General features: G+C 41.1%; 1 long non-coding RNA gene across 3 annotated transcripts in view; it reads right to left on the reverse strand.

Moving 5' to 3' along the window:
* Positions 1–1,970: 1,970 nt before the first annotated feature.
* LOC140249087 (uncharacterized) overlaps positions 1,971–13,062 on the reverse strand; it is a 35,836-nt gene continuing 24,744 nt past the window's right edge. For 2 of the 3 annotated variants that reach the window (XR_011902942.1, XR_011902943.1), the window contains exon 4: positions 1,971–2,169. This is a non-coding gene — a long non-coding RNA (uncharacterized lncRNA). Of the gene's footprint in view, positions 2,170–9,994; positions 10,188–13,062 lie in introns of those variants that run through there. The other variant, XR_011902944.1, reaches the window with a different exon arrangement.

Consider the following 13,062-nt stretch of genomic DNA (forward strand, 5'->3'; position numbering starts at 1 on the left):
GTCAGGACATAAGGCAGATTTGCAGCCTTCCAGGATGGATTTCACTCTCTATGACTCCCTGAAAGGAAGATGTAGAGAGGTGGGGGTCAGCTTCTTTTCCTAGGTTAACAGCGATAGGACAAGAGATAATGGCCTCAACATGCACTGGGGGAGGTTCAGGTTTGATATTAGGAAACATTTCTTCTCTGAAAGGGTAGTAATGCATTAGAACAGGCTGCCCAGGTTGTTGGTGGAGTAACCATCCCTGGAGGTGTTCAAGAAAAGGGTAGATGTAATGCTGAGGTACGTGGTTAGTGAGCATGGTGGGGACAGGTTGAAAATTGGACTAGATGATCTTAGTGGCTTTGTCCCACCTTAATGATACTTTGATTCTACAGTGCTTTGATTTATGAATGAAGATACAAGCAGAGAGGATGCTTCAAACTAAGCCATTCAGAGCTGCTCAATAGATATGTGGTTTCCCTTTCACATTCGTTGTTGTATTGCTTGTTCTTGGGTTAAAGGAGAAGAACTGGTGAGTTATTCATCTTCCTGACCGGATCTAAGGAGGTAAATGGATGGGTTCATAACTGGAAGGAGTCCTGTGTCTGCCCCTTGTGGAATCTGGAATCTGAAATAATGTTTGGCCATGCATGGGGTTGAAAGATTAGAGATATAGCTTCTAATCATACAGCTCTGTATTGTACAACAGTAAATATGTGGGGAGGGTCAGTGGAGTGCCAAGGGGCCGTGGAATAGGTACAGCAAAGCTCTAAGCATCAGTTGTAACAAACTTACTATATATAAAATGCATCATGACATAGTTCTGACAGTCGCTCAGTGAAGGCAGAGGGGTCTGTCTCCTAGGAACCTTGGCTCTGGCCCTCACAGACTCAGTGAGACCCTGCCTAAATATATTACAAGTCAAGCAGGAGCTGTCAAGTCCTGGGATAGTGGTTTAATAAGGACTGCAGCAGGGGTTTTAATAAGGGTTTCAGCAGGAAATGTCAAGAGTGACTTTGAGTATGAATCTTGCTACTCCCTGGGCTTGGAAACACAGGGAGCACACAATGAGTCACAACCCATCTCCTGCTCAAACCTGGCAATGGCTTTCCGAGCCTGGGAACATCTGCTTCAGTCAGTGGGGGGGGGGTCTCACAGCCATAAAGAATTACAGGATCATGTTGCCCACTTGTGTCAGGAGAACATTATCTGCTGCTGTGTGTGAAACTCACCTATCATGTTTTACATCATTGTAAAAGTCCTTCTAGTGGTGGAGACATCACACTTTCTTGAGCTCTCTCAGGTCTGTAGCTCACTGATAGAACATCTGGACGCATCAGCTCTGGCTTTGGATAGTACATGACCATAACTTGCAAGCAAATTATTTTCTTGCCATAGCTAATGTCCTTTTAGAGATCAAAATGGACCTCAGAGATATCTACCTCTTTAAGGTTACGCTTCACTGTGGGTTTTGTATCACTGTTGAAGAAACTTTCCCAGCTTCCAGCCGCATCTGTTCTCTGCACAGTTCAAGAATGATTTTTCTTTCTGTATCTTTGCTTTGACTCTTTTTTCTGAACACTGAAGCTAGATTTTCATTGGACAATGAAGAAGAAAGACATCTGATAGGAGTGAGATCAGATGATCACAAAGAAATTATCTATACCCCGGGCCACTTAATATAAAGGCCAACTCATCCTTCAGGCAGGATGCTGGGAATGCAATGGACATGAATGAGTTGAGGAACTAATTAGATCTGATTGCTTCCATGGCTGCTGTTGCTAGGGAGACTGCTTCCTTGGCATCAGCAGGTTGAGTACTCCCTTACCATTAACTTCTATAGAAATTAGGCTCTCAGGTACTAAGTGATGAGAGGAAAGGAAAACAGAACCAGAATTTTAAAAAGGGAAATACCCACAGAGTATTCTATTCAAACAAACAAACAAACCTGGAGCTCTTTTCACTCACTTGCACTTAAGAGGTGTTTCCCGCATTGATGCTGTTGTCATGTGATGGAGACTCTGAGTCAAGATGCAGAGGAAAAATAAGGAGAGATGCTGGACTGCTCTCTGCCTTTCTTCTTTGTTCAACAAATGTATGTCTCAGTAGCTGAGCTGCTTGCATTCAGGTGGAGTCAGTGGTATTCCTGTTCTTCCCTGCTTCTCTCAGCCCTGATGTACACCTGGGCTAAAGGAAAGAAAAGCCCTCTACACAATCACTTTCTGCTCCAGTGAATTCCAGGACCATAAACACAGCAATAAAAAGATTCACAGTGCATGAAACAAGCTTTGGCTCAATGCTGCACTTGTTCAGATCTCTATAGAAGAGGTGACTCAATTGTTATAGGTGTCAGACAGGTTTAGTAGGCATGGTGGGGATGGGTTGACAAAGATGATCAGAGCAGAGCATCTCTGCTATGAAGACAGGCTGGGGGAGCTGGGCTTGTTCAGCCTGGAGAAGACTGCAAGGAGACCTTGTAGCAGCCTTCCAGTATTTAAAATGGGATTATAAACAGGTGGGGAATCAACGTTTTACTAGGATAGATAGTGATAGGACAAGGGGGAATAGTTTTAAGCTCAAAGGGGAAAAGTTTAGATTGAATGCCAGGGGAAAGTTCTTCACAGAGAGAGTGGTGAGGTGCTGGAAGAGCCTGCCCAGATAGGTTGTGGATGCCCCATTCCTAAAGGTGTTCAAGATCAGGTAGGATGAGGTCCTGGGCAACCTGGTCTAGTACCAGATCTGGTGGTTGGTGGCCCCGCTTGTGGCAGGAGGGCTGGAACTTGATCCTTGGTATCCCTTCCAACCCAAGCCACTCTATGAATCTATGATTCTATAACAACCTGAGACTCAGCTGAGATCTAGTAGAGATATGGGTGTGCTGGCTACAGGAGATAAATAAACGTAACTGTAAAGATGTTACTTAGGAATACTTGAAATTACTTAGAATTGTACCATTGATGTGTTTTCAGATCTTGGATAATCTTGGAGGATTTAACCACCTTATACAAAAATAATTACCTAGGCTTCCTTCCTGAAATACACAGAAGGAAAAGTTATCTCCAAAGGACATTTTCTCCTATATTATGGTGCTGCCTAAAGATTCAGTGACTTTTCACAGAAACATAAAATCATTAAAGTTGGAAAAGACCACTGGGACCACCAGGTCTAACCATCAACCCATCACCATTGTGCACACTAAACCATGTTCTTCATTGCCACATCTCCACACTCCTTAAACACCTCCAGGGATGGTCACTGCACCACCTCCCTAGGCAGCCTGTTCCAGTGCCTCAGCAGTCTTTCTGAGAATAAATTTATCTAAATATCCAATCTGAGCATTAGATTATCAGGTTTTCAGCAGTTTAACCTGGATGAAAGAAATCTCGTTTCTAAAATCATTTCCAGTACAAACAAGCTCCTCTCACTTACCCTGCCCTTGTCTATTCATGAGTTTCGGCATGTAAATATATATATACATATAGATATATATGCAGCATGTCCAATTTATATATTCTTATATATAGATACATAGATACGGTTGGTAGGCGGCCTCTAGTTCTGTAAAGTTTCCAAGTATTTCTATAATCCACGTAATGATGCCTTGAGTTTTTACAGATCTCATGACTTCATGTTCTTTCAATAGGTATACATGACTGGTTCCTCAGTCTTTGGCTCAGTTGGTGAAGATGTGACAGTTCATACCAGTAATTATATGTGGCATGCAGGTAACCAAAACAGGAGAAATTCCTTGACTTTGAACCATTCATGCCTCATAGCCAAGCCTGACTATAGGGAGAGCACAAAGTGGAAAGAGATGGCAAGCGTCACACTTTCAGTCTACAAGATTGCTTATCTAGAATGAGCAGCTGTGTTCCTTGCCTTATGAAGCTATTACAGCTGTGGCTACAACATGAAACGTGGTTTAGTGAGCATGGTGGTGATGGACTGATAGATGGACTAGATGAACTTAGCAGTCTTTTCCAACCTTTATGATTCTAGGATTCTATGGCAAACACTTAGGTTCAGCAAGAATTTAGAATTTCCTGGCATAGTCTGAAACTGTCTGCCACAACTCTTTAAAGCAACACAGCTCAGTTCTCGTGATTGGATTTTTACAGTCTACTAATAAAACCTTCCTGAATAGTACTGCAGGCTGTAGGCTTCTCATTTTGTCTCTGAGGTATTCTTTGCTCTAGGGGGCTTTTATTTGTCTGTTCCTTTGAAGCTCACCGTCTGCTGCTTGTTCCCAAGTCTCTCTGTTCTCTCTGCCTGACATATGTGAAGCTTGAATACTTTCCCTTACAAATACTGCCTGCCTACTGCAGTCTTTAAAAATAATTCAAGGCAGGAAATAGTCATAATTAACGGTCTCATGCAAAGATAGAGCATCAGTCAGTAATATAATAACCAGCTTGTCTGTGGTACCCAACATAGTGACTGATCCTCACTTAACTGTTCTCTTGTCCTTTTTTTTAGTATGTGTTACCTTTTTCTACTTCTCTTTCTCAGATGGATCCAGCAGTCTATCATTGCACTCTAAAACTCTTCCCTCACTGTCTCTGGGACAGATGGAGCTTATCAGGATGATTAAGGGGAAAGCAGGTGACATTAATTCAGCTGTATCAGTGAAAAAGCATTTCTGAATTAATTGCGTAGGTGCACTTGGAATAGGGAAGGCAGGAAAAGGGAAACAGAAGAAACCAGGGTGGCCTTTCTGGTGGGGGTGAAAGGGGTTCTTATGGCAGTTGTAGAAACTGTAATTGTCATCCCTGTTCCCCTTAGAGTTGTTCATCAGCAGCTGGAGAAGAGGATCCTCATGGGATATCACTCTCTACAACTCTCTGAAATGAGATTGTAATGAGGTGGGAGTTGGTATCTTCTCCCAGGTAGCAGGAATAGAATGAGGTGTAATAGCATTAAGTTGTGCCAGGGGAGGTTCTTGTTGGATATTAGGAAAGAAAAATAATTCTCTGGAGAAGTGATAATGTATTGTGACAGGCTGCCTAGGGAGATGATAGAGTTCCATCCCTCAAGGTGTTCAAAAAACATGGAGATGTGGCATTGAGTGACATGGTTAGAAAATATAATGGTGATTGGTTGATGGTTACACTAGATGATTTTAGAGGTCTTTTCCAATCTTAATGGTTCTATGATTCTTTGCTTGTTCTGCTGTTGCGTTGCTCTGGTACCTTAGGCAAATCATTTAATTTCCAAGTCTCTATTTTCTCCTATCATTCGGTCCATTCAGATGGTTATGTAAGGTAAAGATGATGTTTCCATTGCACATCACCTAATCCAGATTTTGTACTGAGTTATGAGATGGTTCTGCAACACCAATAGTGGCAAGAATATTCAGTCCGCATATTGAAGGACAAACACAAACAATGCAGGTGGTTGAATCATAACAAAAAGTGAGGAAAAGTCCGATCTGCAAAAGGCAACAAAAAGAAGGAATCATAGACTCATAAAATATCTTGAGGTAGAAAGGTCCCAAAAGGAGTCCAGCTCATAACTCCACACAGGACCATCCAAAATCCAAACTGTATGTCTGAGAGTGTTGTCCAAATGCTACTTGAACACTGGCAGCTTGGGTCCATGCTCACTGCCCTGGGGAGCCTGTTCAGTGCCCACTACCCTCTGGTGAAGAACCTTTCCCTAACACCCAGCCTGACCCTCTCTTGGTTGTTCCTTCAGGTCTTGCTGCTGTCACCAGAGAGCAGAGATTGTGTGTTGCCTGTAGGCTGCCATAAGGCCTTCTTTCAACCTCCTCTACTCTGGGCTGAACAAACCAAGGGGCCTCAGTTGCTGTCATTCTGTGTATTAAGATCTGGTGCAATTCAGCAACTATGCATGCTGGTACGAAATGGCAAGAAGTGGGGAGGAGTAGATGAGTCAAAAAATGGACTTAGACTTTGAGATGCTTACAGAGGTTACCTAGAAACAGCAAAGTTACTTTCCATTGAGTAAATTGGCTACAAGCTAACAGAAACCAAACAGACCTCAGTATGAAAGATTTACAGAGCTATTGTTGTAGTTAAGGAGATTTTGATTGAGAGAAGAATTAAGAAAAGTGCCTTATTTTATCTTGTGTCCCTTTCCTGCTTATCCCCTCTGGAGAAAAATAAAATTGCAACATAAGTACCTACTTTGCTGCACCTGATTCTGGCTGCACTTCTGGATTACATAAAATATATTTAAAATAATATACATATCCTTTTGTTTTGTTTTTTCCTTGTTTTTTACCTTTCTAATCCAATTTAGCCAGGCTCAGGTGACTATGGATGTGGTTAATAAAACACCAGAGAACCACTGCTTTGCAGAACACATTTCTGTTTAATGGATGGACAAAAGGAAGGATGGCAATGCTCTGCAGTGAAGCAGTGTCCAGGGTGTGAATGTTAATCTGCTGTTAGTCAAAATAATCTGATTTGTTCAGTCTTAAATCAAAATTGAGTCTAACTGTTGCTGTTTGTCCTTCCCCTTTTGGAGATCTACAAAATAATAAATAAACACTTATCTTAGTTCCTTTCAGGGAGAACATCCACAGTGCATACTGATAAGGCGCTTAATGTTGAATGGAAATACTTTGAAGTAAATTGACATGCACACTTAAGTTAATTGTTGTTTGGTGTTTTTATTTTATTTGTAAGGGATTTTGGGGGGAGTTGGTTGGTTGGTTGATTTAGGTGGTAGTTTTGGGTGGGTTGTTTTTTTTTGTATTCAAAAAGAGAATCTGGTCCTGGAATCTCTATCATGTTTCTTCCTTAAGGAGGAAGAACAGTCCACATGAAAGTGCATTGGTGAGAAAAATGTGAACAGGAATAGTACACTATGTACCAAGCTTGATATAGACACTCAAGGAAACAAAATATGTGCTAATAATTTGTATGTCAGTACCCAACACACACTTCCAGCTGGCATGTTATGCATATGGAAGGATAGGTTCTGTTTGTAAAAGGAAAATCAGTACAGCAAATTATTATTATTGCAGCCTTCATAAATTTGTCAGTTCCCAGAAGTAAAAAAATAACAAAACAGTGTGCATTCTGTTTCCAACATGGAATTTAGACTTTCCTTCTTAAAAAATGGTTTGATTGTTTTTGTCTGACACATAACATTTTAGCACTTCATGCCTATTCTAACAAGTAAACTTGCTAGAGGGTTAATTATGGTTATAAGTCAATAATAAAAATAGATTTACTTTTATGTTATATGATGTTATCTCACTGCAAATGACTCTTCATATTAGATTTTTTTTCTCCATGCTGGGGGATTCAAGTGAAATCAGCTAGTGGTTACATAGGATAGGTTCTTACTTATAGTATTCCTTGTAAAAAATATTATGTGCTGATTCTGGGTAGTCATCTTTGCTGTCATCCATAAACTTTTGGACCAGTAGATGCAATCCCTGTATTCAGCTCTAATGAGAGATTGTTTGGTCTGGAGAAGAGGAGGCTCAGGGGAGACTTTATCACTCTCTGCGACTATGTTAAAGGAGCTTGTAGTGAGGTGGGAGTTGCATTCTTCTCCCAAGTAACAGCAATAGAATGGGAGGGAAAATAGGATGCACTACTTTCAGGGCAGCCCTTGTACGTTTAAGAATACACAGCCAAAACTCTCCTCAGCTGTAAAATTCAATAAGAGTATAATTATCCTCTGTAAGATTAAATCAAGGTGTTGTTTAAATGTCACAGCGAAAAAGAAACAGGCAAGAAATACAGGAGAAAAAGTAGATTTGACTTCTCTTTAATTAAGGAAAAGGGGACATTTACTCATTTGCACTAGAAGAGGTCTTGGTGATGCGCAGGGTCATTTTGAAACATTTCATTCAGAATGCCATTACATATCATAGGCTTCAGATATGAACCATTTTTATCCAGTCTGAGGAGACTGTAAAGCTAGAAAACACTTGCTGAATTCATGACAGCCTCTCCTAAGTTTTGCAGACTCTGGCCTGACCTACTTCATGAGACAGGTTATTAAATTGTCCCAATAATTCTTTTGTCTGACCAACAGAGAGTTCTTCTGTAATAATGCAGATGTGAAATGCTCCCAGACTTTTCAAAAAGACCTGAGCAATTTATTTTCACTATTATTTATCCCAGTAGCCCATGTTAGCCTATCTTGGTATGGTATTTTTAGTCTGCTTGTATCTATACTTGGTTTCCATGTCCTGGATTTAGATCCATTTTATGCAGTGATGGAAGAATCTCCCACCTCACTGAGCTATGTTGTCCCCTCAGCATCTATAGGAGGGCTATAAGTAAGGGTCAGACCCTTGAGCAGTTTATAGTGACAGGACATGGGGAAATGTTCCAAGCTTAAAGAGGAGCAATTTAGATATTTTAATATAAAGAAAAATGGTTTTACAATAAAAGCAGTGAGGCACTGGTACAGGTTGACAAGAGCAGTGGTGGATGCCCCATGCCTGGAGGCATTTGAGGTCTTGCTGGATGGGACTCTGATTACCTATCTATCTGTAGGTGTTCCTGTTCACTGCAGAGGAGTTGGAGTAGATGACTTTTAAAGGTTCCTTCCAACTCAAACAGTACTATGATTCTGTAATACTAGCAGTCTGTTGTCCAGAGAACCCATTTAATTTAAATCCAGTTTAATCATAAGTTGTTGCCTATGCCTCCTATGACAAGTTAAAATGAAGGTAATGGGACAAACTATTGGTTATGCAGATAATTTCAATCTTACTGAAAGGGTTTAGAAAGTTGAACCTAGAGCGGATTTGCTTTTGTGCATCTTGTTTCTAATGAGAAAACACAGAAAAGCAAAAAAAAGATGTCATTCCTGAGTCGTATTCCTACCACGATAAATGAGATGTGAAGGAGGCTCTTCTTGATGCTTCACAGGCAGAGCACCGTGTGGCTTAACACTTTCTGAACTTTGTTTTTTAATTGAATAATGAGATCACTGTCAGGCGTGGGCATCCCAGGTGTGCTCAGCTGAAATGCAACCCTTCCCCAGAGCTGCTGCCTCAGTAACAGCCCTGCCACCTTTCATTAGCACGTTCCCAAAGGTAATCCAAACAGACATCACCATTCCAGTGCAGCCCAGCATGGGTCATTTCCATGAAAGAGCAGAATTCATTATGAGTGAGCACAGGAGAAATCTGCAGTAGGAGGAAGGTAGAGAAGTAAATGGAAAGAGACTTTAGAGCTCACCTCATGCATCTATAATACAATTACTTGCCAAAGGGAATGATAATTTTGATGTGATATTTTTTTTCTTGCTGTACAGTAAGTCCCAGGCTCTAAGCACAGCACAGAGATTCCATGGGCTCTGAAATGAAGATGAAAGGGAACTGTAACTCGGTAGCTGATTTGCAAAGGGTCGAACTTTGTTTTGACACTTTTCTGGCCTTTTCAGATTGAATGCAGATTTTTGAAATGGGCACTGGGAGACAGCAAGCCAGAGCTGTTGCTGGAGGATGTGCTTTTCTTTCTGCTTAGAGCCAAGTCTGAGCATGGATTGCATATGATGTTATTAAGAAGCAAAGGAAAAGCAAGGATAAGGTATCCTTGCAAAATAAATGGAAAATTGGGAAGACCAAAGGAAGGATAGGGGATCCCAACAGAACAAGATAAAGAACAAGACGAAAAGAAGAGTTTCAGTCACAAGGATCTGGTTAAACAAACTTATCTTGCAGGAGATGCTAACTTAGCACCTGTGTGTAAATCTTGTCTGCTGAACAGAACAAAGAGTGGTAGACTTTACAGGATACAAAGATAGTTCTGGTTGGGCTAAACAACAGAGTCTGAATCCAGATTCCAAAGTATGTATTACCATATGAAATTTGGGAAGAAAACTCTCTAACGCTAATTAGAGAGTGGTGTTCCATTATTCATCATGATACACGCTGGGCAATTTGACAAAGCAAGTACATGCTCTCAGAGTTCAGGTTATACACCTAAACAGTCAAGACATACATATGCATTACATTGGCATATGTATTCATTATTTCCCAATAACTCATTAACATATGCTAATATTCCTCTGGGCATGCATGGTAGGAGTCTGGTGGTCTTAGACCACATACTTTCTCCTCATTTTTCTATCATCAGCTTCGTCACAGTGACTTTTGGCCAACCTTTAGCTGTGTTTCCCCAGTTTTTACAAACTTTCCTTGTTTCGTAGGTCATGATGAGCAATTTCCTAAACAATATAACTGAAATCCAAGAAAAATGTCCTTTCACCTGGTGAAATGCAAGGACAAAAGTAGTCTGTTAGGACTTCTGTTCTGACTAGCACTCATTGTTTCCTTTTCCTAAACTGATATACTGGTCCTAATTGCTAAACAAACCAGCCTATATCAGGGCAAACAAAAGAAATGAAAGGGGGATGACATGATAAGCAAACCAAGAGGAATGTGAACCCCATGTATCTGAGCCAATGAGGAAAGAAGGAACAGCTCACCAGTATTGGGTTGCAGGGATAAAAGAGGGGCTGTGTACTTCAGTATTTTGAGACCCCACAGGGGTATGGCTCAGCAAACTCTCCCTTTATATGAATAAAGAAAGATGGAGATTCTCCTCTGTCTCTTTTTGGGATAAAGATAATTGAGCAAGCCTATTGGAGCAGAAATTTTTCTGACAAGAAGTGATCAAGAGAAAATTATTTTTGGATATAATATAAGACATCCTGTGGATAATTCTGTATTTGTTAAACTTTCTTAATGAGGAGTCTCAAGGAGCCCTCTCCTGCTTCAAGTATTGGTAGGTGAACATTTGGACTTGATCATCTTAGAGGTCTTTCCAGCCTTTATGATTCTATGATTCTATTCAAATTTAGCTTAGCTAATCAGGAAAACCCAATAAAAAGGCATGCAAATATTCTGAATTCTTCCATTCTGCTTTGATAAGCTCGTAGTGTACCACACTGGCTGTTCTCATGTGAAGACCTATCCATAGATCAAATTACCTTGCACTACAGCAGATACTTCTGTGATTGCTTTGGTACATAATTGGGCTCTGAGTTGCAGTGATGTTAGTGGTTGGAGCAGGGGTTTCTTCTTAGACAGCAAGTGAATGCCTGGGGATATTTTAAAGTGCCTGTGTGGCCTGGAAAGGAACCCATTTGCCAAGCATCTCTGAAATGGACTTATTGGGAAGGAGCAACACAGGCAGTTAGCACTGCTATTCTCAGTGAAATGTATCCCTTGAATGCTATAAAAGGGAGTCTCAGCCTTACCAACAAGGTGAGGGGAGTGCCCAGATGTTTGCAGTACTTACTGCCTACTTTAAGCTCTTGCTCAAAGCACCAGCAGGCATCTGGAAATTCACACTCCTAGCCATCCTGCCCATGAAAAACGCCTGTTTCCTCTCTTCAATTTGTGCTTTGGGAAGCAAATGCTCAGAGCTTTTTCTCTGAGTCTCTCTCAGTCTTTTTCCTTCAAGGATACTGCCTAAATTCCCTGCATCCAGCCAGGATGATGAGGCACTGGAGTAGACTTCCCAGAGATGCAATGGGTGTCTTATCTTTGGATTCATTCAAACTCAGGCTGGACAGGGCTTTGAGCAGCCTTATCTAGCTGTAGGTGTCCCCGTTCACTACAGTAGAGTTGGACTAAATGACTTTTAAGGGTCTCTTCCAACTCAAACAATTCTATGGTTCTACTAAAGTCTCCCAGTGGCTCTGCATCAGTTTCCCAGCCTAGAGGTATAAGGCATCATTTTCTTATGCCTGCAACCTGCTTTGAGATGCCTGGATAGTAAAGAATTCTTGTGAAGACGAAAAGCAGTCTCGAATGAATTTTTAGCACCTTGGAAATATGCAGATAAGCAGTCATCTGCAAATTATTCATTGTGTGGCTCACCACAAATGCTATCACACCCAATTTCACCACCTGTGAAAGGAGATGAATATGTGATTCAATACTAATATATGTGAAGAAATTCATGTAGACATATACTGCTGAGCAACCCCGCTTCGTAGAACGGAGAAAAACAGGCATTTTAAAACATGATTCATCTCATCTTATTTATCTGGCTACTTTAGGACAAGAGGAATTACCCTCTGGAAATGCCTGTTGATTGCAAAACGAATTCAGGGTGACAATCACAGATGGCTCCGTTTGGCCAGTGAATCCCTCCTGAACTGCCTCATCATGTGTGCACACAGAGTCTAGCACAACAAGGTCTCAGTCAGAGCTAAGTGCCACTGCAATATCTGTAATAATAAAGCATGTCTAGTGCTGGGTGCAAGCTGTGTATTATTCTTCTTTATGTGGTAGATTGAGACCTCAGTTCCTGAGATGTTCCTGTTTGCCTTCCCCTTGTTTACCACTGAATCAGCCTTTCTAAAGTTCTGGGAGAATGTGTGATGTGAACATCACCAGTAGTGTGGGCACAATGTAAATCTTGCATCAAACAAGTTCATTGGGACTTTGCAGTGCTTCTTTGAGACAGGTGGGCATCCTCTGTCTGAAAGTTCACATCTATGGCAAGTATTAACTAACAGCATGCTCCTGAATGCAAGGATCTTATCCAGTGATGCAAAGAATCATAGAACCACGGAATCATCTAGATTGCAAAGACCTTCAAAAGAATCAAGTTCAGCCATAAATCTGACCTGCCAAGTCCTGTCACTAAACCACGTCCCTTAGTGCCACAAGAGGAATGTACTGCTGAGGAGGATGTTAGAACAGTTGATTCCTTCCTTCCCAGTTTTGGATTGTTCAAAAACGTGATGGCTCTGCCCCAGGTTTTTGCTTTGATACTGTGGGGAGCATTGGTCTATGGAGTCCATTTTGCATAACCTCAATGTAAGGAGAATTCCCATTCCAGCACTTGTGCATAAGTTATGCTGACAACAGGTATTGCCATATACCACTGAGTGAGACCAACTGTTTCTACATAGAACATGAAGGCACAGACATTTGTTACTGGCTTGTTTCAGATCCTTCCTTCACATATGTACTAGATGGCCTTTAAGGTCCCTTCCAGTCCAAGCCGATCTATGTGAGATTGCTTCATATAACTTGGTCAAACCTCATTCTTTTGCTTGAGCATTCATTTGAAATTCTCAAACTACTAATTATTTACATACAACTGAGCTATTTAACTGCAGTAC

The sequence above is a fragment of the Excalfactoria chinensis genome, chromosome 2, assembly GCF_039878825.1.
Source record: "Excalfactoria chinensis isolate bCotChi1 chromosome 2, bCotChi1.hap2, whole genome shotgun sequence".
NCBI classification, from domain to species: Eukaryota; Metazoa; Chordata; class Aves; order Galliformes; family Phasianidae; genus Excalfactoria; species Excalfactoria chinensis.